A 24,249-nucleotide genomic window follows, 5' to 3' on the forward strand; every position below is an offset into this window, starting at 1 on the left:
GGATGAGGTGCTCTTTCCAGCTGTGTGATTTGGGGACCTTAGCCTTTTGGGGTTCTATTTACAACGGAGAGACGATTCATACCTTCTTCTGAGTTGCGATGAGAGGCTCAAATGAGGTCCTGAATGTAAAGTGCCCAGAACATAGCCCAGCGCAGAATTAAGCGTTCAGTAGCGCCAGTGATTGTGCCTCTCTGGTCTCCCTGAGCATGGCGGTGGACGCAGAGACAGGTCCGGGTGGGCTTCTCTTCTGGCCTCCTAGAGGAGCCGGAGTGCAGAAATGTTGTCCCAGGTGCCTTACTAACACTGCCTCCAAGGAAGCGGAAAGCTCCTCCTCTCACCGCTCACCAAGTGAGTGAGTGACAGTTGACCAAAAGACTTTTTAAAGTTTATGATGCCAAGGGGGCTTTACTTCTGTTTCCCCCATTCTCTCTTGTTTAAACAGCTCTTGTGTGCTAAATCGCTTCAGTCGTGTCAGACTCTTTGACACCCCGTGGAAGGTAGCCTGCCAGACTCCTCTGTCCATGGGATTCTCCAGGCAAGGAGTGGATTGCCATTTCCTTCTCCAGGGGATCTTCCCAATCCAGGGATCAAACTGTATTGTTTATGTACCCTGCATTGGCAGGCGGGTTCTTTACCGCTAGCGTCACCTGGGTTCTTAGGTGATCCTAATGTTCAGAAAGGGCTTAGAACCACTCCTCCAGGGGAGGCAGAGGCAGAAGGAGTGCTTTGGCTGGTTATTTGTATAAAGGAGCCGTGTGTTAGGGTAATTATGCTAGCTGATGTAACACATGACCCCCAGATCTCAGTGGCAGACCACAGTAAAGCTTTATTTTTAGCTCATGTCACAGCCCTGTGTAGATTGGTTATGGGGAGGAGGTCTTACTGATCCATGTTGTCATTCAGGGACCCAAGCTCCTTCCACGTAAAGGCTTAATCATCTTCAGTGTGCAGTAGTGTCCCTGGAATTGTCCAGCTGGCAGGCTGGGAAGGATAGAGGGTAGGGAACTTGTGCCTCCCGCTAACTGCCTCTGACCGGAAGGACCACATCACTTCTGTCATGCCCCTTTGTAAGAATCTGTCATACATCCCCACGAATGTGCAAGGGCCCTGGGACATGTAGTTTTAGCTATGAGACCAGAAGAGAAAACAGGCTTGATGAGAATCTAGCTGTCCCTTAAATAGACTCTAAAATGGTACAGGATAGCTCAAAAATTGGACCTGAGGTTTTTAACTTTAGATCCTTGAATTTCTGAAGGGTTCATGCACTTCATGAAATTGGATGCCAAATGTTGTGTATATGAGCTTTTAAACTTTTATTCTGTTCTCAAAGGCTGGGAGGCTGAAGTCCTGCTCCTGCTTGGACTCGAGTAGTATTACAGAACCTACTTTATGATTCTAATATTCTCAGAAAAAAATGATATGGCTGGGTCAGGAGTTCTGTCCTCTTGTCTCTTTCCTTTCCTTCTTCCCCTCTAGTGGGGAAAGAAGGATGGATAAGAGGCAGAGGGCTATGGGCACCGTATCCTGAGGCAGTGCTGCTATTGAGAGGCTGTCAACATGAGCGGGAGGAGGGTTCACGTGGCCATGAGGAATCTGAGAGTCTGCAATGGGCAGGGTAAAGACCCAGCCTTGCCCTTCCAGAATGACCAGTAACAGCGGTCATTCAGACCTTGCCAGTTCTTAGTTTGCGGGGGGTGGGGGGGGAGTGAGAATAGGGAGGGAGATCAGAGGAAAGGGACTCCCAGATACCATCTTAGAGAGCCTCTGTAAGGAATGAAAGGTGGCTAGATGAGAACATTGACATTTTGCACCATTGTGTCAATGCCGCATCTGCCTGTGATGGGTACAGCGTGCCGTTGTTTTTTTCCCCGTAATGGGCTCCACCTGAAAGCCCTTCCAGACGTTGAGGGCATGGCTGAGGGATTACAAACGGTTCTGTGGCTTGGAAAGAAAAGTTGGGAAACCACTAGTGTAACCTAACAATGGGGCATTGTGCTCTAGCCTGACCCTGCCCACCGGAGGGCCTTTTGTTTCCCACAGTTTCTGGCACTGGACTTCAGGAGGCCAGCGACACTGCTTCTCGCTTAAGGTCAGAAATACTTGCAGCTGGCATTTTGTTTTCTCCCATCTCCTTAATTCCAGGGATCGCCCCTCCTCTGAGGCCACGGCTAAACAGGAGTGGCCTGCTCTCTCTCTGTTTGTATGGCAGGGCAGGAGACAATGCTCAGGCCAGCCGGGAGCGCCGGCTGTCTGGAGGAGTGCAACGCCAGCTGTCAGCCTGGGAGAGGTCAGACAGAGGCCACTCTGGTCCCAGGTGGGCAGGGGTCACCCAGGTGACCAGACTGCACCGGAGGTCCAAAGAGTGTGCAGGAGCATGAACTGTTGGCCTCCTCTGCAGGAGAGGAGCTACAAGCACTGATGGGAATGAACTGCAGACTCTGGCCAGGGGGCAGACGTTCCAGGTGCTACAGCCATCCCTTCAGGAAGTTTGGGCCTTCCATTGAGCTTCTATGTCTGCAACCTGAACACAGAGACTATACTAGCAGGGCTGCCTGTTCCCGTTAACAGTTTTATCATCTGCTGGTGTGTGTTAGGTGCGGTGTGTGTGTGTGTGTGTGTGTGTGTTGTGGGGGGGGGGGCGGTGCATAAAGCCCTCTTTCTGACTTTGGAGGCAGTAAAGTATAATGATTAAGGATGAACATTCTGGAGCCAGACAACCTGTGTTCAAATTCTTCTCAACCTGGTAGCTCGGTGACTTTGGGCAAGGGACTCATTTTGTTCATCTATAAGTAGGCCTAGGGAATTCTCTGGTGGTCCAGTGGTTAGCGCTCTGCACTTCCAATGCAGGCGGCCTGGCAGGTTTGATCCCTGGTCAGGAAGCTAAAATCCTGCAGGCCTTGCAGTGTGGCCAAAAAAAAAAAAAAAAAAAAAGAGGCCTAATGAGCATACATAATTATTTCATAGTGTTGGTGTCAGTGTGAATGAGTTGCTGGTTATAACACACTTAGAACAGTGCCTTGTAAACAGTAAGCAGTCAGTTAATGTCAGTTTTTATTAACAGCAAAAAGTACTCAGTCTATGAGCAGACTTCTAGAGGAAAGGCAACTTCCCACTTGTGACAATGCAAGGGCTCTGTGAATGTTGTTTATGTCCATCCATCATTATCCTTGAGAAGCCTTCTCTGATCACTCAAACCCTCAGGAGTTGTCCTTTGTTTTAACTGCCCTGTTATTTGTTTTCTGGTACCTTCTTATCTATATGATTTCTTTAGATTGGGGTCCCTGCCTTATTTACATATACAATTCTCCCAACTACTGATAGAGTGAATTCATATTAAATATTCTTTTTGGTAGGATTATACACTTAAAAATGAACTTGCTCTCTTTGTATAAATATACTTCATGGAAGGAAAAATCTCTAATCTAGAATAAGGTCCTGATAGTTTTGTGTACTTTGTGAACTTCAGTTTCATAAAAACACAACACTCTACCAGATAAAAATTATATTGTAAAACTATGGCAATAATACAGTATGGTACTAATTCAGGAAAAAGATAAAGCAATGGAACAAAATAGAAAGTCCAGTTATACATCCAGAAATGTTTGAGCTATTAAATTATGAAGATGACATTGCAAAGTAATACGTAATTAATATATTGTTATTCAGTAAATAATGTTGAGACAGCTGGCAAGTCATTTGGAAAAATAAATAAACCTGGATTCCTAATTGTAAAAACAAAAAGTAAACTGTAAAAGTATAATCACAAAAAAGGAAAAATGTAATGATATTCAAGTAGGACAGACATTTCTCAGTAAGACGTGAAACCATGGGAGCTATTAAAAAAAACCCAACTAGTTTGATAATATAAAGTCTGAAACTTCCACATAGCAGAATATTATAAAAATAGAAAATAAAACATGGCTAATTGATTCTACATAGCCATAATACCATAAACAAAAAACTAATTGGAGAAAATCATTCTATATTTCCTTAATATGCAAAGTGAAAATGCAAGTTGTTCAGTTGTGTCCAACTCTTTGCAACCCCATGGACTATACAGTCCATGGAATTCTCCAGGCTAGAATACTGGAGTGGGTAGCCATTCCCTTCTTCAGGGGATCTTCCCAACCCAGGGATCGAACTCAAGTCTCCTGCAATGCAGGTGGACTCTTTACCAGCTGAACCATAAGGGAAGCCCCAAAATACTGGAGTGGGTAGCCTATTCCTTCTCCAGCGGATCTTCCTGACCCAGGAATCGAACTGGGGTCCCCTGCGTTGAAGATTCTTTACCAGCTGAGCTATCAGGGAAGCCATAATATGCAAGATCTCATCCAAATCAATAAAATCAATAGTTCAGTTCAGTTCAGTTGCTCAGTCATGTCCAACTCTTTGTGACCTCATGGACTGTAGTATGCCAGGCCTCCCTGTCCATTACCAACTCCTGGAATTTACTCAAACACATGTCCATTGAGTTGGTGATGTCATCCAGCCATCTCATCCTCTGTCTGTCCCCTTTTCCTCCTGCCTTCAATCTTTCCCAGCATCAGGATCTTTTTCAGATGAGTCAGTTCTTTGCATCAGATGGCCAAAAGTATTGGAGTTTCAGCTTCAACATCAGTCCTTCCAATGAACCTTCAGGACTGATTTCCTTTAGGATGGACTGGTTGGATCTCCTTGCAGTCCAAGGGACTCTCAAGAATCTTCTCCAACACCACAGTTCAAAAGCATCAATTCTCTGGTGCTCAGCTTTCTTTATAGTCCAACTCTCACATCCATACATGACCACTGGAAAAACCATAGCCTTGACTAGATGGACCTTTGTTGGCAAAATCATGTCTCTGCTTTTGAATATGCTGTCTAGGTTGGTCATAACTTTTCTTCCAAGGAGTAAGCGTCTTTTAATTTCATGGCTGCAGTCACAATCTGCAGTGATTTTGGAGCCCCCCAAAATAAAGTCTGTCACTGTTTCTATTGTTTCTCCATCTATGTGCCATAAAGTGATGGGACCAGATGCCATGATCTCCTCTTTCACTTTCATCAAGAGGCTCTTTGGTTCTTCTTCACTTTCTGTCATAAGGGTGGTGTCATCTGCATATCTGAGGTTATATTTCTCCCGGTAATCTTGATTCCAGCTTGTGCTTCATCCAGCCCAGAGTTTCTCATGATGTACTCTGCATAGAAGTTAAATAAGCAGGGTGACAATATGCAGCCTTGACGTACTCCTTTCCCGATTTGGAACCAGTCTGTTGTTTCATGTCCAGTTTTAACTGTTGCTTCCTGACCTGCATACAAATTTCTCAGGAGGCAGGTCAGGTGGTGTGGTATTCCCATTTCTTTAAGAATTTTCCGGTTTGTGGTGATTCACACAGTCAATGGCTTTAGCATAGTCAATAAGGCAGAAATAGATAAAATCAATAGGATGATATGCGAAACACATGAATAGATATTTCAGAGAAAAAGGCATATTAAAGGCCAATAAATACACAAAAGATTAGCTTGTAATTTTAAAAAAGTCTCATCGGTAGTTTCAAGTACTATATTTTCAAGAGTGTCATCGTGCCTAATATTTCCAGGTGTTAGATAATATACTCTCAAACAGTATTGGTGAACATGTATTGGCACTATTTTTTAAAAAGGCAGTTTGGTAATATCTATCAAAATTCAAAATGTTTATTCCTGTTGACACAGACATGCCATTTCTAGTATTTTATCATACATACACTTGTGTATATGTGTACACATTTGTGTCTCTATGCATACAGAAATGAACATTTAATGTGAAGTGTTGCTTATAATAGCAAAAATTGGAAATAACCCAAATTATCATTGTAAGGGGATGGTTAAATAAATCATGGTGCTTTGATAGAAACATTCTGTACAGCTGCTGAAAAGAATCAAATAAGTCTCTGTATTTTCATAGAAACGTGTCCAAAATATGTTACGAGTAAGAAAACTAATAAAATAGCATATAGCATTACCTCATTTGTAAAAATGTTTGCATGTAATATATTCTTGTATGTGTATAATAGTTTTAGGAGGATATGCATACAAGGAAGAGTTAACAGTGCTTACCTGTGAGAACAGGACTGGAGGAGTGCTGGTGAGGGAAGAGGGGTGCTTTAACTTTATGCCCATCTACACTCTTTTAGTTTTGTTTATAATGAATTGATATTATCTTTAAAATATAAAAATTCTAAAATTAAAAAAACTTTATTGAGATCAACACAATAGCAATATCAATAGTGATGGATTTCAGAAAATATTTTAATAGTCACCACATCTATTTGCACCCCTATAAGGTGGTTCAGATGGTAAAGAATCTGCTGCAATACAGGAGACACAGGTTCATATCCTGGATCAGGAAGATCTCCTGGAGGAGGGCATGGCCACCCATTCCAGTATTCTTGCCTGGAGAACCCCATGGACAGAGGAGCCTGGTGGGCTACAGTCCATGGGGTTGCAAAGAGTCAGATATCACTGAGCGACCAAGCACATTTTTTTATGTCTAGTTGCACCGGTTCTTGATTCTATAAATCCAGAGGGCACTATTCGCAGAAGTAATCTGCACAGCCATACATATATGCTGTGCATATATGTGCTTTAAGATTTTCTTTGAGATTCACCACTTTTTATTTGATCAACAGGTGTAAAGTCTTTAATCTCTGTAGTACTCTCTGTTGTTGGTTGTTGTTGTTTAGTTGCTAAGTCAACCCAGGGAGTGAACTCACATCTCCTGCATTGGCAGGCAGATTCATTACCACTGAGCCACCAGGAAAGCCCAATACTTTCTGTCAGGGTAGGCCTCATCAAAATAAAAAAACAAACTTTAGGGTCAATCTTAAAAACCAAATAGCAAATGAACATGGCACAGCTTCTAAACCAAGCCCACAGGATCTGTGGATACAAGATGAAGTTTGAAACACAGTAGATACCGATTGCAATAGGTGAGAGTGGAGATGCGGGGAGAAAACTGAAGAGAGGATGAAAAGATTAAATGAGGGGCTGTGGGAGGACTAATGATAACATGTAGCCTGAACTGGGGTCTAAGAGTAACTCAACTCTGGACACCTGTCATGTGCTCATTACCCACCCTAGACTCCAGCTCTACCTAGCATACATTTGGAGGAGGATATTAGCATGGTAGCTTAGCTGGTAAAGAATCTGCCTGCAATGCAGGACACCCTGGTTCAATTTCTGGGTCAGGAAGATCCCCTGGAGAAGAGATAGGCTACCCACTCCAGTTTTCTTGGGCTTCCCTGGTGGCTCAGATGGTAAAGAATCTGCTTACAATGTGGGAGAACTGGCTTCAATCCCTGGGTCAGGAAGATCCCTAGGAGAAGGGCATGGCAACCCACTCCATGATTCTTGCCTGGAGAATCCCCATGGACAGAGGAGCCTGGCGGGCTACAGTCCATGGGGTCACAAAAAGTCAGACACGACTGATCCACTAAGTGCAACACAGCACAGAATTGGCATGGAAAGCCCCTCACACGTCCCCACCACCCTTCCTTTTCTTCTGCATGCCCTTGCTAAGGGCTGCCCAACAGCCTGGTAGAGAACAATATAATCAGGCTTCCTATTTGTGTCATCTGTCTCTTTTTATTTCCATTTCAGGTGACTTCCCATCTGCCTGGCCTTTCCCTGGCCCGGTGCTGGTGACATGGTTTCAGATCTGAAGGAGTGGGGCAGAGCTCTCTCCCTGCATTCCCTATGCTCTCCCACGCCATCTCTGGTCTGCTACTCAGGAGACCACCTTTGGCACACTTGATCTTCAGGGCTCATCTCTGAGTCCAAAGACAACCTTTCCCTTCTGGAAGGTCTTTCTTGTTAAAATGTTCTTGTTGTCAAGCTTACCTCACATTAGTCGTGGTCAGCATCTTGACTTCGTTAACAGAGATGCATGTGAATGTTTAAAAGCATAAATGACCAAAATGAACTTTCAGCAATTTTGGTAACATTCAGTTCAGTTCAGTTCCTCAGTTGTGTCCAACGCTTTGTGACCCCATGGACTGCAGCATGCCAGGCTTCCCTGTCCATTACCAACTCCTGGAGCTTGCTCAAACATGGCCGTTCTTATCTCAACTAGGCTTTAGCATCCTTGGAAATAACTTGCCTATGGTAGTGAAACTTGTAACTGGTTAGTGCCTCTTAATTGCACCTGTTATTCAGATACAGAATGACTCTTGCCACTGGGCAAGTGAATCAGGAAATTGACTGCCTCTGGCCCTGCCAGGGCAATGAGTATATTCTCAAAGTTCATCAGCTAAGAAGCTGTGGTGTGTTTGCTCACTGTAATTTTTCTTTCTGAATCTTCAAAGATGAGGAAAGGAGTCAGGAACTTGAATAAGCAAATCCTGGGGTTTTGAGTCAGATCTGTAATGGGGAAACATTAAAATATTTTCATCTGGATTAATGCCCTGCTGGTAATAGCTCTCTGTAACCATCCAGTGATAAAGTCCAAATGGAATAATAGTATTAAAAAAAATCCCAGTCAAGCCTCCAAAGAGTCTATCCTCACCAGAAACTTGGCAGCATCATTCTGGGGTGGTTTTGTGTCACCCTTTGAGAAGCAGTATGGCCTGGAAAAGTATCCCTCTATAGCTTTCCTGTCCAAACTTGGATTCCAGGATGAAGATAGTCTGTGATATTTTTCCACCTCTTGGTTTTGTACACATGATTTACATTTTCATCTTGTATTTTCCCTTTCTGAAACTTTAACTGATGTATCAGTATGGCAATAGATGAGTCTTCTGAAAAGGATTCTTTTGAGTGGAAGTGGTGGTAGAGGGAAAAAAAATTGAAAAGATGTGGAAGCTGGCACAAACGGGCATCGTGGGGTCAAGGGTTACGTTTGGCAGAGCCTGTCTGCAGGAACCACTGGTAGAGAGACTTCTCTGGCTCTAGAAGTTTCCACAGGATGTCCTCCTTTGTCTACTATTGTGAGAGAACCTGGGGGTGGGGACCGAGACCGGGAGCATCCACCTTGATCTTTCAATGTCTTCTCGCTTTTATTAGGGGTTTACTAGATCCATCCTACTATAATGGAGGTATTGCAAGTTTCTGTGGTTTGAAACAACCTTTCTTTTTATTAGTGGTGGCATCTGGGATGCATAAGAAATGATGTTACCCAGATTGAGATTCATGTTAGTAGTGAGAGGAGAAAGGGACCTGGTGCTAGAATCAGTATGGAATTTGGAGCCAGTTATTTTGGCTAATTATCTTTCATTATGCTAGTGGACGAACTTTCCAGGTGGCTCTAGTGGTAAAGAACCTGTCTGCCAATGTAGGAGATATGAGAAATGTGGGTTTGATCCCTGGGTTGGGAAGATTCCCTGGAGGAGAGCATGGCAACCCATTCCAGTATTCTTGCCTGGAGAATCCCATGGATAGAGGAGCCTGGCAGGCTACAGTCTCTAGGATCCCAAAGAATTGGATACAACTGAAGTGACTTAACACACACTCATGCTAATGGACAAAGCGTTTGGCCCTCTCTGATTGAGATGAAGACAGTAATTTCTGGTAAGTTCTGACACTACTGCTAGGAAGAGAAGGTGTGGTAATGATTGTGTAGGAGAAACTGGGGACTAGAAATAAGAATGAACTCCCATTTGAAATGTGCCTAGATACTTTTCAGAGGAAATGAACGTTTTAAAGCTGGCAATTGTAGCACAAACTGTTATGCAATGTCTTGGTATCATAGTCTTGAAGCATAGACATATATATCTTTCCTATACAAATGTTTTCTCAAATAAAAGATAGTAGTAGGAGAGTGGATGAAATCGGTATTTATTTTTCCTACTGGTAAAAAATTAAAACATGCTGATAAAAAATTTAAAAAACAAATAAATAAACTAGGCTTGCAGGTAAGGACTAATTTTCCAAGGCTATCCTAAGAAAACCTTTTTTAAAGAGAGGTAGGACTCGGATAGAGGGTCATAGCATACAGACACAAGAACAGTAAATCCAAGAGCAGTTTCCTCTTAATTGTGCCCCGTGTCTTTGGCCTTGAAGGGCAGACACTCAAAATTGGTCCAGTGTGAGATGCTTCATCAGTCATAAAGATTTAATTACAATCCTTATTTGACTAGGGTTGTAACGGGAGGCCCGGTTAGTATTTTCTGGGATTTTCTCTCATCACCCCTCACTCTCTCCCCTTTCTGCCCACCTTCCTTGATACCCCCCTCTTCCCCCCATTAAAAGGATGACCAGTTTTGAATTACGGTAATAGCTGCACTCTTGGTTTAGGACTAACCTCCCTGAAATTTTCAGGACCACTAATTTGTGGTTACTCCAGTGCTAGAATGAACTTGGTGCTCTGGCCTTTAGACTGGCAATGCAGTAAAAGTTTAAAGTGAAGACTGCCTCAGAGCCAACAGAAGAGAAGAGCTGGAAACCTAAAGGTTATCCTGAAATGCACTTTACTGTTATCTATGAGAACAAATGAGTTAAAAAAATTTCAAATACCAGAATACCCTACAGGGAGGAGATATAACTATTAAAGGGCTGTTATAGCTGCAATAAATGTAGGAACAATAAAAATAAATTGATGAAGTAAATGTCAGCGCTGTTCCCCTGAGCTGCCCCCACACCTTTGTCCAAAAGTAGAACATCTCCAATTACAGAGGGTGGAAACAGCCTTCAATGACAATATGACAAGGACGGAACACAGAACGCTGGCACAGAGAACACAATTATGCACAGCCTTGAAAAATTGTATCATAGCACAATGCATGGGAGAAATCAATTAATGATGTAGGCTTCCACTGCTGTCTAATAATCCTAGAAAGGAAAGGAGGGGGAAAAAAACCCGAACACCCAGTGCATCAAAAAGGTGACCTGTAAGTGGAAGTCTACATAATACCAGAGGTCAGTCTTCAGAGTTTATAGCATCTGAAATACTCTTTTTTTTCCTCTTATTTTTTTCCTCTGAGGGGGAAAAAAAAATCTAACAGTCTTAAGGAGGCATTTAAGTAAAAGTCACTTCTTCTCTGGTTAAATAGGCTTGCAAAAGAGAGTTCTTTGGTGAAAGGGCAGAGATGAGCAAAGCGTGTGGCTGTCGTTGCGAGTCCACCAGCTGAAAGGGAAAAGGCAAAAGTTAGGCATAAACACAGTGGAAGGTAGAAGGTGATTTATCTTGTGCAATTTACAACAGGTGCTAAACATTACGAAAACCAGAGCTATTAAGCAATCAAATTAAGCTATAATTATAACTGAAGAAAACTGTACAGGAATTCTAATTAATTCAAATCTGAACATGTCCAAGAGGAATGCTCCAGCAACCCCACTTCTGAATAAAACAAAACAAAAATAACCCTTGGATAATGCCTTCAGATTGCACAGGAAATTAAGAAATACTTCTCAGCCAGAGTATTCCAGGCATTCCTTATTAAATGGTGAGAGAAATTACCTGCAGTGTCTGAGCACTTGGCTTTTTAGGTATGGACCATATAAAACATGTAGTTGGGGGGCCCTTCACTTGGCAGGATTCGTTGATGGAGTGGACCAAGGGATTCCACCTTCCCTGTAAGTACTTCAGTCGGTCTGAAGGAGCGGCTCCTTCTTCTCTCCTTTGAAGGTTTCTCCTAGGGCATGTGAGGCTTTTAAAGAGCTCTTCACACTCCCCTTATATATTAAAAAAGTTTGTGTGTGTGTGTGTGTGTGTGTGTATCTTTTGGACCAATTCCATTTTCTTCTTAGCCACTCCCCTTCCAGTTCTTAATCCCAGTCTTTCCATCTGACTTGAGCTTTCTGCTATTCTTCCATCCCAGGGAACTCTGGAATGTCAGAAGACCAGGGCAGGATTTTCTGTTGGGTATACCCAAGTCACGCAAGTGGTGTCCCATTACCACAGTGGCAGCCCACTCCAGCACTCTTGCCTGGAAAATCCCATGGACGGAGGAGCCTGGTGGGCTGCAGTCCATGGGGTCACGAACAGTCGGACACGACTGAGCGACTTCACTTTCACTTTTCACTTTCATGCATTGGAGAAGGAAATGGCAACCCACTCCAGTGTTCTTGCCTGGAGAATCCCAGGGATGGGGGAGCCTGGTGGGCTGCCGTCTATGGGGTCGCACAGAGTTGGACACGACTGAAGTGATTTAGCAATAGCAATAGCAATGGGAAGAAGTGGATGTTTCGCTATTAGAGTAAGATTTCCAACCCCAAAACTGAACTGTTTGATTAGGGTACCTGTTTTCCCTAAATCATGATTCTTTCATTTTAACAACTTAAGAACAGGAACAGCAAAAACAACAGCATTGACAGCTAACATTTATCAGAAGCTTATTATGTATCAGATATTTTACTGAATTCTTTAGCTGATTTTCTCAATTCTTTCAACCTCTCAGTGAAAGAGGGACTCTTATAGTACCCATTTTATGGAAGAAGAATCAAGGCCCACTGTTGATTGTTAAATCAATTGTTAAACAAAGACCCCTTTTCTGTTATTCACATAAAGTAAGAGAGTTCCAGATAAACATTTATTTCTGCTTTATTGACTATGCCAAAGCCTTTGACTGTGTGGATCAGAATAAACTGTGGAAAATTCTGAAAGAGATGGGAATACCAGGCCACCTGACCTGCCTCTTGAGAAACCTAGATGCAGATCAGGAAGCAACAGTTAGAACGGGACATGGAACAGCAGACTGGTTTCAAATAGGAAAAGGAGTACATCAAGGCTGTATATTGTCACCCTGCTTATTTAACTATATGCAGAGTACATCATGAGAAACACTGGTCTGGAAGAAGCAAAAGCTGGAATCAAGATTGCCAGGAGAAATATCAATAAGCTCAGATATGCAGATGACACCACTGTAATGGCAGAAAGTGAAGAGGAACTAAAAAGCCTCTTGATGAAAGTGAAAGCGAGAGTGAAAAAGTTGACTTAAAGCTCAACATTCAGAAAACAAAGATCATGGCATCTGGTCCCATCACTTCATGGCAAATAGATGGGGAAACAGGGAAAACAGTGTTAGACTTCATTTTGGGGGGCTCCCAAATCACTGCAGATGGTGACTGCAGCCATGAAATTAAAAGACACTTACTCCTTGGAAGGAAAGTTATGACCAACCTAGATGGCATATTGAAAAGCAGAGACATTACTTTGACAACAAAGGTCCATCTAGTCAAGGCTATGGTTTTTCCAGTGGTCATGTATGGATGTGAGAGTTGGACTGTGAAGAAAGCTGAGTGCCGAAGAATTGATGCTTTTGAACTGTGGTGTTGGAGAAGATTCTTGCTAGTCCTTTGGACTGCAAGGAGATCCAACCAGTCCATTCTTTTTTTTTTTTTTTTAGCTTTTTATTTTTTAAATTTTAATATCTTTAATTCTTACATGCATTCCCAAACATGAACCCCCCTCCCACCTCCCTCCCCATAACATCTCTCTGGGTCATCCCCATGCACCAGCCCCAAGCATGCTGCATCCTGCGTCAGACATAGACTGGCAATTCAATTCTTACATGATAGTATACATGTTAGAATGTCATTCTCCCAAATCATCCCACCCTCTCCCTCTCCCTCTGAGTCCAAAGGTCCGTTATACACATCTGTGTCTCTTTCCCTGTCTTGCATACAGGGTCGTCATTGCCATCTTCCTAAATTCCATATATATGTGTTAGTATACTGTATTGGTGTTTTTCTTTCTGACTTACTTCACTCTGTATAATCGGCTCCAGTTTCATCCATCTCATCAGAACTGATTCAAATGAATTCTTTTTTATGGCTGAGTAATACTCCATTGTGTATATGTACCACAGCTTGCTTATCCATTCATCTGCTGATGGACATCTAGGTTGTTTCCATGTCCTGGCTATTATAAACAGTGCTGCGATGAACATTGGGGTACATGTGTCTCTTTCAATTCTGGTTTCCTCGGTGTGTATGCCCAGCAGTGGGATTGCTGGGTCATAAGGTAGTTCTATTTGCAATTTTTTAAGGAATCTCCATACTGTTCTCCATAGTGGCTGTACTAGTTTGCATTCCCACCAACAGTGTAGGAGGGTTCCCTTTTCTCCACACCCTCTCCAGCATTTATTGCTTGCAGATTTTTGGATCGCAGCCATTCTGACTGGTGTGAAGTGGTATCTCATTGTGGTTTTGATTTGCATTTCTCTAATAATGAGTGAAGTTGAGCATCTTTTCATGTGTTTGTTAGCCATCTGTATGTCTTCTTTGGAGAAATGTCTATTTAGTTCTTTGGCCCATTTTTTGATTGGGTCGTTTATTTTTCTGGAATTGAGCTGCAGAAGTTGCTTGTATATTTTTGAGATTAGTTGTTTGTCAGTTGCTTCATTTGCTATTATTTTCTCCCATTCAGAAGGCTGTCTTTTCACCTTGCTTATATTTTCCTTTGTTGTGCAGAAGCTTTTAATTTTAATTAGATCCCATTTGTTTATTTTTGCTTTTATTTCCAGAATTCTGGGAGGTGGATCATAGAGGATCCTGCTGTGATTTATGTCTGAGAGTGTTTTGCCTATGTTCTCCTCTAGGAGTTTTATAGTTTCTGATCTTACATTTAGATCTTTAATCCATTTTGAGTTTATTTTTGTGTGCGGTGTTAGAAAGTGATCTAGTTTCATTCTTTTACAAGTGGTTGACCAGTTTTCCCAGCACCACTTGTTAAAGAGATTGTCTTTACTCCATTGTATATTCTTGCCTCCTTTGTCAAAGATAAGGTGTCCATATGTGTGTGGATTTATCTCTGGGCTTTCTATTTTGTTCCACTGATCTATATGTCTGTCTTTGTGCCAGTACCATACTGTCTTGATGACTGTGGCTTTGTAGTAGAGCCTGAAGTCAGGCAAGTTGATTCCTCCAGTTCCATTCTTCTTTCTCAAGATTGCTTTGGCTATTCGAGGTTTTTTATATTTCCATACAAATCTTGAAATTATTTGTTCTAGTTCTGTGAAAAATGTGGCTGGTAGCTTGATAGGGATTGCATTGAATTTGTAAATTGCTTTGGGTAGTATACTCATTTTCAGTATATTGATTCTTCTGATCCATGAACATGGTATATTTCTCCATCTATTAGTGTCCTCTTTGATTTCTTTCATAGTGTTTTATAGTTTTCTATATAGAGGTCTTTAGTTTCTTTAGGTAGATATATTCCTAAGTATTTTATTCTTTTCATTGCAATGGTGAATGGAATTGTTTCCTTAATTTCTTTTTCTACTTTCTCATTATTAGTGTATAGGAATGCAAGGGATTTCTGTGTGTTGATTTTATATCCTGCAACTTTACTATATTCATTGATTAGCTCTAGTAATTTTCTGGTGGAGTCTTTAGGGTTTTCCATGTAGAGGATCATGTCATCTGTAAACAGTGAGAGTTTTACTTCTTCTTTTCCAATTTGGATTCCTTTTATTTCTTTTTCTGCTCTGATTGCTGTGGCCAAAACTTCCAGAACTATGTTGAATAGTAGCGGTGAAAGTGGACACCCTTGTCTTGTTCCTGACTTTAGGGGAAATGCTTTCAATTTTTCACCATTGAGGATAATGTTTGCTGTGGGTTTGTCATAGATAGCTTTTATTATGTTGAGGTATGTTCCTTCTATTCCTGCTTTCTGGAGAGTTTTTATCATAAATGGATGCTGAATTTTGTCAAAGGCCTTCTCTGCATCTATTGAGATAATCATATGGCTTTTATTTTTCAATTTGTTAATGTGGTGAATTACATTGATTGATTTGCGGATATTGAAGAATCCTTGCATCCCTGGGATAAAGCCCACTTGGTCATGGTGTATGATCTTTTTAATGTGTTGTTGGATTCTGATTGCTAGAATTTTGTTGAGGATTTTTGCATCTATGTTCATCAGTGATATTGGCCTGTAGTTTTCTTTTTTTGTGACATCTTTGTCAGGTTTTGGTATTAGGGTGATGGTGGCCTCATATAATGAGTTTGGAAGTTTACCTTCCTCTGCAATTTTCTGGAAGAGTTTGAGGAGGATAGGTGTTAGCTCTTCTCGAAATTTTTGGTAGAATTCAGCTGTGAAGCCGTCTGGACCTGGGCTTTTGTTTGCTGGAAGATTTCTGATTACAGTTTCAATTTCCATGCTTGTGATGGGTCTGTTAAGATTTTCTATTTCTTCCTGGTTCAGTTTTGGAAAATTGTACTTTTCTAAGAATTTGTCCATTTCTTCCACGTTGTCCATTTTATTGGCATACAACTGCTGATAGTAGTCTCTTATGATCCTTTGTATTTCTGTGTTGTCTGTTGTGATCTCTCCATCTTCATTTCTAATTTTATTGATTTGATTTTTCTCTCTTTGCTTCTTGATGAGTCTGGCTAATGGTTTGTCAATTTTATTTATCCTTTCAAAGAACCAGCTTTTGGTTTTGTTGATTTTTGCTATGGTCTCTTTTGTTTCTTTTGCATTTATTTCTGCCCTAATTTTTAAGATTTCTTTCCTTCTACTAACTCTGGGGTTCTCCAACTCTTCCTTTTCTAGTTGCTTTAGTTGTAGAGTTAGGTTATTTATTTGATTTTTTCTTGTTTCATGAGGTATGCCTGTATTGCTATGAACTTTCCTCTTAGCACTGCTTTTATAGTGTCCCACAGGTTTTGGGTTGTTGTGTTTTCATTTTCATTAGTTTCTATGTATATTTTGATTTCTTTTTTGATTTCTTCTGTGATTTGTTGGTTATTCAGAAGTGTGTTGCTCATCCTCCATATGTTGGAATTTTTAATAGTTTTTCTCCTGTAATTGAGATCTAATCTTAATGCATTATGGTCAGAAAAGATGCTTGGAATGATTTTGATTTTTTTGAATTTATCAAGTTTAGATTTATGGCCCAGGATGTGATCTATCCTGGAGAAGTTTCCATGAGCACTTGAAAAAAAGGTGAAATTCATTGTTTTGGGGTGAAATGTCCTATAGATATCAATTAGGTCTAACTGATCTAATGTATCATTTAAAGTTTGCATTCTTTGTTAATTTTCTGTTTAGTTGATCTGTCCATAGGTGTGAGTGGGGTATTAAAGTCTCCCACTATTATTGTGTTATTGTTGATTTCCCCTTTCATACTTGTTAGCATTTGTCTTACATATTGCGGTGCTCCTATATTGAGTGCATATATATTTATAATTGTTATATCTTCTTCTTGGATTGATCCTTTGATCATTATGTAGTGGCCTTCTTTGTCTCTTTTTACAGCCTTTGTTTTAAAGTCTATTTTATCGGATATGAGTATTGCCACTCCTGCTTTCTTTTGGTCTCTATTTGCGTGGTATATCTTTTTCCAGCCCTTCACTTTCAGTCTGTATGTGTCCCTTGTTTTGAGGTGGGTCTCTTGTAAGCAGCATATAGAGGGGTCTTGTTTTTGTATCCATTCGGCCAGTCTTTGTCTTTTGGTTGGGGCGTTCAACCCATTTACGTTTAAGGTAATTATTGATAAATATGATCCCGTTACCATTTACTTTATTGTTTTGGGTTCGGGTTTATACACCCTTTTCATGTTTCCTAAAAATATGGAGCGCTTCACGAATTTGTGTGTCATCCTTGTGCAGGGGCCATGCTAATCTTCTCTGTATCGTTCCAATTTTAGTATATGTGCTGCCGAAGCGAGCACCAACCAGTCCATTCTAAAGGAGATCAGTCCTGTGTGTTCTTTGGAAGGAATGATGCTAAAGCTGAAACGCCAGTACTTTGGCCACCTCATGCCAAGAGTTGACTCATTGGAAAAGACTCTGATGCTGGGAGGGATTAGGGGCAGGAGGAGAAGGGGACGACAGAGGATGAGATGGCTGGATGGCATCACTGACTCAATGGACATGAATCTGAGTGAACTCCGGGAGTTGGTGATGGACAGGGAGGCCTGGCGTGCTGCGATTCATGTGGTCGCAGAGTCGGACACTACTGAGTGACTGAACTGAACCGAACTTGCATTTCTAAATAATTTAATGTAAATTCTCTTTGCTTTTATTCTCTCTGGTTAAACTGACAGGGAGTGTGGTTGGAAGGAGAGTGATTTTCTCAGGATGGGTTTGACTTCTGGACTGGCAGCAACATGGCCCCTGTTGTGAGCAGCTTTGCCCACCATTTGGAATATTTATCTCTGGACACACCCTTGGCTTTTGCTCTGTTTGCTTCCGCTCACATTACACAGTGGTTCTTGTGGGCAGAGACGTGTGAAGAAGCACTGATTTTGTGCATATTTGAATTCATAGGTCTTTGTTAACCATCACTGGAGTTTTTGTTCTAATAGGAATCTCATGCTGACTTTTGATTATGTTGATAATGGGCATGTAATGCTACTTTCCTTCTGTGGTGTGGGTCTCTAGAGCCTTCCTCCAAGGCTACATGGCCTTGATTCAGAGGGAAGTGGAGAGTCAATAGCCTCCTAGTTTGGCAAGAATAGTCCACAAGTGTTTGCTGGAGGCAATTCTAATTATAGCACTCTGGAGAAATTCTAATTCTCCTGGATAGGTGAGGAAACCAAGAATTAGAGAGTTAGAAGTTGGACCAAGGTCGCATGGCCAGTTGTGTGGTAGATCCGAGAAATGAGCTAGCGTGTAAATGCTCTTCCATGTGTCCGCCTGTGCGTGTGCATGGCACCGCCCCACCGTGTCCCTCCTTTGCGCTGTAGCACCCTACAGGAGATACAGAACTCCATGCGGCGACCTTTTCTTTCCCTCTTGATTTCTAGGACATCTGTTCAACTTGGGAGTGAGGGGAGTACAGAAACTGCCCGAAGACTCACTGTGGGGAGGTTTATGCCAACAAAAATGGCTTTTGTGCAGGGTATCTGAGAGTGAGGCCCTCCAGCCTGGAGCCTCCTAAAGGGTAAGTTTAAGGATTCACCAGTCCAGCAGAGGACTTGACACAGTACCTCCTCAGTAGAAAGAAGCTGACATTATTATTATAGCTGAGAGATGTGAAGATGTTGTCATGGGAATATGCACTAGCTGGCCAAAAGCTACACTACACACACATTCAAAAAGTACTTATTATGTCACCTTCCTTAAGTACTATGTACCAAGGCCATTGCATACGTGCAATTAGACTCTCATGACAACCCACTAAGGTTGGTACAACTGCTGTCCCCAACCCAAGTCTGAAGAAATTGGATCTTAGAGAAAGTCAGACTTTTGTAAGATCTCACAGCTAGTAAAGGGCAGAACCGGGAATCTTTTCCTGGCAAGTGGACACAGGAGTGCAGCTCCTAAAGCAACTAGCTGTGCCCATCAGAGACTCCTAGTGCAAGAGGGGGTTCCAAAGGCAAAATGTGAAGAACTTAGTGAGGAGGGGCTGTGGACCGGGGGTGGGGGTGGTTAGGAAGATAATCTTTTTAGCTGGAATCTCACAGATAATTGGAGTTTGGGGAGGCAGTGGATGATGGAGAATGAGAGAGATATATAGTCCTCACCAAAGGGCACCAGAGGGCAGCTCAGCCAGGGAGCCTGGAGCAGAAGCGCTCACAGGGAGAGAGCCCCTGGTTTCCTTTTACCTCTCTTCCCTCTCAGGGTTCTGCCGGGACCACTTTACAGATGGCCTCAGGTTTAGGCAGGCCCCCATCACCCTGAATGTAACCTTGCCCCTGGCATACTCTCCTGAGCTTGCTTCTCCTGTGGAGGGCAGCAAGTGCCCTTGGGACCACCCACCCAGGGAACAACTGGCTGCGGGCTTCATGGTCTGAGGTATAATCCATGCTTCGTGTGTTTTGAAAGCTGCATGCTAAGGCCTGCAGTGGCCAAGCTCTGCTTGTTGGTCTGGCCTCCTGGGGATTTTCCCAGCCTCTCTCAGACCCCTACAATCCTGTCCTTACCTGTGAGGAGCTTCTGGAGTTGAGGAGGCCCTGGAAGTCCTTGTCTTCACTCTGCTTCTGGGATTTGACATCCTCCCCAGCTTTTGAGTAATGAGCACTCCTTCTGCCTGTAGCGGAGGCTAATTTTGACCTCATGCAGTGAGATCTGCTTTTAAACTGCCCTGGAGGAGTATGGCTGGAGCCCTGGATGGGCAAATCAGGATGGCAGCCACTCAGGTGCCCTGAGTCCTGCTTGCTCTGTCAAGTTGGACCAGGAGTCCTGTCCGGGATCTGTGTGTGGTGGTGATGAGCTCTGGCTATGGGATCTGACTGGAGTTAAATCCCACATCTCCTATCACCAATAGCATGGCCCTGGACAGTTCCCTTAACACTGCTCTCGGCAGCATCCTCATTGCACCTCTCTCAGAGCAATGGAAAATTACATGGAAAATACTCAGAAGGGCATGAGGCATATAATAGTTGCTCAGTGAAAGTTAGTTGTGTTTTTGTACTGAGTTCCTAGAAGCTCATCCTACCTGCCCACTTTGCTGATGAGACATCTGAGGCCCACAGAGGTTGTTTACCTGCCTAAGATCAACTACCTGGTATAAGAGCTAGGGTGTTGCTCCAACACACTGGCCTGCTAAGCCAGGGCTTTTCCCACTTAGCCTTAAGTCCTGGGTTTTGGTCCGTTTCTTGAAGGAGGACACAAGATTCTACTCATTTTGTTAGAAATAGATTCCTGGACCCCAACCTAGACCCATTAAAACATAATTTCTAGAGTGCTGCATGAAAATCTGTAATTTAGCCAAGACCATGCCCTTCTCATCTATACTTTCCACTTGATTCTTCGGTACTCTGAAACTTCAGAACTGCTGGCTTTGTTTTGTGTAAATTGGTAAAAATACAGAAGGATCAGTCCCCACAAAGTCTCCACATTCTTCCATCAGCCTGTTTGTGTCCTGCCTGCTGTGTGCCCTTCACGCATGTCCTCAGGCACCTTGCAGATCTGTTGCTCAGTGTTTGGGAGGAAAGTGGAAAGTGAGGGGATTCACATGTTCAAGGGGAGGCAGAGATGACTGGTGACCCTGATATTCATAGAGGGCAAAGGACGGTGAGCAGGCGGTCAGGAGGGGCTCAAGTGGGGAGCTTGGAGAAGCAGAGGAGAGAACCAGGGGCAGCTCCACCCAGGCTACCCTCAGGGAGTAGAGCTGCAGGGAGCAGGCGTCACTGGGGGCAGCTGCAAGGTGTGGCATCGGGATGGCCCGACTTCCCAGCTGCCAAGACACCCACCCCTTTCTTTTGATACCATCAGGCTGCTCTTTTGTGATCGACAAACAGCCTCTCTCCAAAAGCTACTGTCGACTTGATGTTTATCTTTTTGTATGACTATAGGGGAGCTGTTTGCCCCTTGATAACTTTGTTCCTACAACCCCCTCAGGGACAGTAGAGGCCAGGGTGGACACAGTGTGGCCCCAGGAGGCATGGGAGCAGCAGGCGGGAGGGGCAGGAGGGAGATGATCTGGCAGGGAGGGGTGCCACCCCTGTGGTGCTAGGCAGAGCACCAGCTCCCTGCACCCCATCTGCTCCCTGGTTACCCCCTGTCTGCTCCCTGGTTATACCAAATTTCAGGGTGGCAGTGAAAATGCCTCCCTGAGCCCTTTAAAGTCAGAGGTCAGGGTGTGTGTGAAGACTAAGCAGCTGCTGCCGTCTCAGCTATCTCCCATTGAGCAGAGGCTCCAGCAACACTCTGGATGGATGATATGGACACATGTGATACCTGCTGATATTTCCAAGTGCTGACCATTGACCATTCACTGTGATAAGCCCTTTATGTGGAGTAGCACATCAGGATGGGTACCAATATCACCATTTTCCAGGTGAGAAAAACCAAGACCCAGAAAGAATAAGTTAGTCACTCAAGGCTGTACTGTTGCTGCTGCTGGTAAGTCGCTTCAGTCGTGTCCGACTCTGTGCAACCCCATAGACGGCAGCCCACCAGGCTCCCCCATCCCTGGGATTCTCCAAGCAAGAACACTGGAGTGGGTTGCCATTTCCTTCTCCAGTGCACGAAAGTGAAAAGTGAAAGTGATGTTGCTCAGTCGTGTCTGACTCTTAGCGACCCCATGGACTGCAGCCTACTAGGCTCCTCCGTTCATGGGATTTTCCAGGCAAGAGTACTGGAGTGGGGTGCCATTGCCCTCTCCACAAGGCTGCGCTGGTGAGTAGTAAATTGAAACTGGAACTGAGGCAGCCTGGCTCCAGAGGTCACACTAGAACCCAGACCACAGAATATCTGCCTTATTCACTCAGGAGGAAGAGGGGCTCGCAGGAGGGAGAGGGGCTCGCAGCAGGAAGAGGGGCTAGAGAGACAGCTGATGTGCTTGGCTCTGTTGTGTTTGGATGCTGGCTGAAGTCAGAATTGTTTGTGCTGGGCAGACTGGCAGCTCCTGGAAGACAAGGTTGGGGCAGGTTGAGTTGCCCTGCCAAGGCCCCAGCACCTCTGACTTGTGTGTGATGTTGCTGGTCAAGATGAGTCAAACAGTCAAGTGCAGTTGCTGTTGCCCTTCTCAGCACTGATGGAGAAGCACCTTTTTCATTACTAGCAAGATCTCCCCTTCCCATCGTATTTTTGTCTACTAAGTTTAGCATTCGTCAGTGGTCATTGCCTGTCCTAGTTACTACAGTGTATTTGCTTGATGGTGATTTTCTATTTCTTTAGTTTCTTCCACATTTATTAATTGAAATTCTTCTGTAAGAAATAGATGTCCCTTCTCTATCATCTATTTGTTTATTTATTTGTATCAGCTTGTGAAAAGTAAAAGTGTTAGTCACTCAGTCATGTCTGACTCTTTGCAACTTGATGAACTGTAACCTGCCAGACTCCTCTGTCCATGGAATTCTCCAGGCAAGAATATTGGAGTGGTTGCTATTCCCTTCTCCAGGGGATCTTCCCAACCCAGGGCTTGAACCGGGGTCTCCTGTGTTGCAAGCAGATTCTTTACTGTCTAAGCAACCAGGGAAGCCCCTTGTATCATCATTTTTGTTGTTCAGTTGCTCAGTCACGTCTGACTCTTTGCAACCCCATAGACTGCAGCATGCCAGGCTTCCCTGTTCATCACCAACTCCTAGATCTTGCTCAAACTCATGTCATGGAGTTTGGGTGTGATGCCATCCAACCATCTCTTCCTCTGTCATTCCCTTCTCCTCCTGCCTTCAGTCTTTCCAGGCAGCAGGGTCTTTTCCAATGAGGCAGTTCTTTGCATCAGGTGGCCAAAGTATTGGAGCTTCAGCATCAGCATCAGTCTTTCCAATGAATATTCAGGGTTGATTTCCTTTAAGATTGACTAGTTTGATCTCCTTATAATCCAAGGGACTCTCAAGAGTCTTCTCTAGTTCCACAGTTTGAAAGCATCAATTCTTCAGAACTCAGCCTTCTTTATGGTCCAGTTCCCATATCTATACATGACTACTGGAAAAACCATAGCTTTGACTATATGAATCTTTGTCAGCATATTAGCATGGACCTGTATCAGCATAGACCATGGCTATTTATTATATTGAACCTGTAAGTCACCTTTAAATTCCATTTCCATATTTGTAAGTTGAGCCTTGCTCCAGTTCTTGCCTGGATCACGATATGAGCCTTCTAACTGGTCTCTTTGCCTCCAACTTCCTTCCTTTCAAGCCAGACTTTACATGTCCACCTGAGGTCATGTAATGTCAGTCTGACTATGTCACAACTCTTCAGCTGCTTTCTTTTGCCCATAAATTCCTCTGAATGGTGATATGACAACTAAAATTCATGAATATTTACTAAATGATTTGCATGCATGTTCTCGCTGAATCCTCATGATACTCGGACAGATTGAGTAATATGAGCCTCAACAGCATTCCTCTAGTGCAGATGAAGAAACTGAGGCACAGAAGGATTAACTAACCTCCCCAGGGCTGCTGAGCTGTTATGTGTTGAGCTCACACTCTCAGCCACTAGAATTACCACCTGCTAAATAGGCCCTTAATGATCTGACCTTGGCTACTTCTATAGCTGCGTTTTCACCAGCCCTGGCATTCATCGCACTTTCCATAAATAGTACTTGTTATGGAGGTAGGCATCCTCGTTCAGTGTTGCTAGGATCCAGTTGACGTTTTGGCTGCAGTGATGGTAGGGACATTGGTAGCAGCAGAAGGAACAGTTTTCTAAGAAGTATAAACAGTGGCCAATGGTCCTATGACTGTACATGAGTCTAAGCCCTTGTGAGTTTCTCGCCTACCTGCCCACACCAGACTGTCTTCCAGGACTTTATTGCTGTTTCTCTTTCTCTTTCACCACTCAGGATAAGGTAAACCTTGCCAGCAGCATTCTTCCTGAGCATTCAGTCTGCCTGATGCCTTTCTCATCAGATTCCTTCATTAGGCCCCTACCAAGTCAATTCTACTTGAGGTCTTCAGAATGTTCTGTAAGAACTCTGGTCAAGGACCATGCATTTTAATTACACCCCCTGGA

At 43.2% G+C, this 24,249-nt stretch overlaps 1 long non-coding RNA gene and 1 other non-coding gene across 2 annotated transcripts in view; one reads left to right on the plus strand and one right to left on the minus strand.

The window, feature by feature from the left end:
* Window positions 1-24,249, plus strand: part of LOC138436920 (uncharacterized) — a 426,009-nt gene that overhangs the window by 164,074 nt on the left and 237,686 nt on the right. The gene's annotated exons all lie outside the window — the stretch shown is intronic.
* Window positions 17,461-17,567, minus strand: LOC138438371 (U6 spliceosomal RNA). The gene has a single exon (XR_011256310.1). It is a non-coding gene; the product is annotated as a U6 spliceosomal RNA (small nuclear RNA).

This window comes from Ovis canadensis, chromosome 3 (genome assembly GCF_042477335.2).
Source record: "Ovis canadensis isolate MfBH-ARS-UI-01 breed Bighorn chromosome 3, ARS-UI_OviCan_v2, whole genome shotgun sequence".
Taxonomy (NCBI): Eukaryota; Metazoa; Chordata; class Mammalia; order Artiodactyla; family Bovidae; genus Ovis; species Ovis canadensis.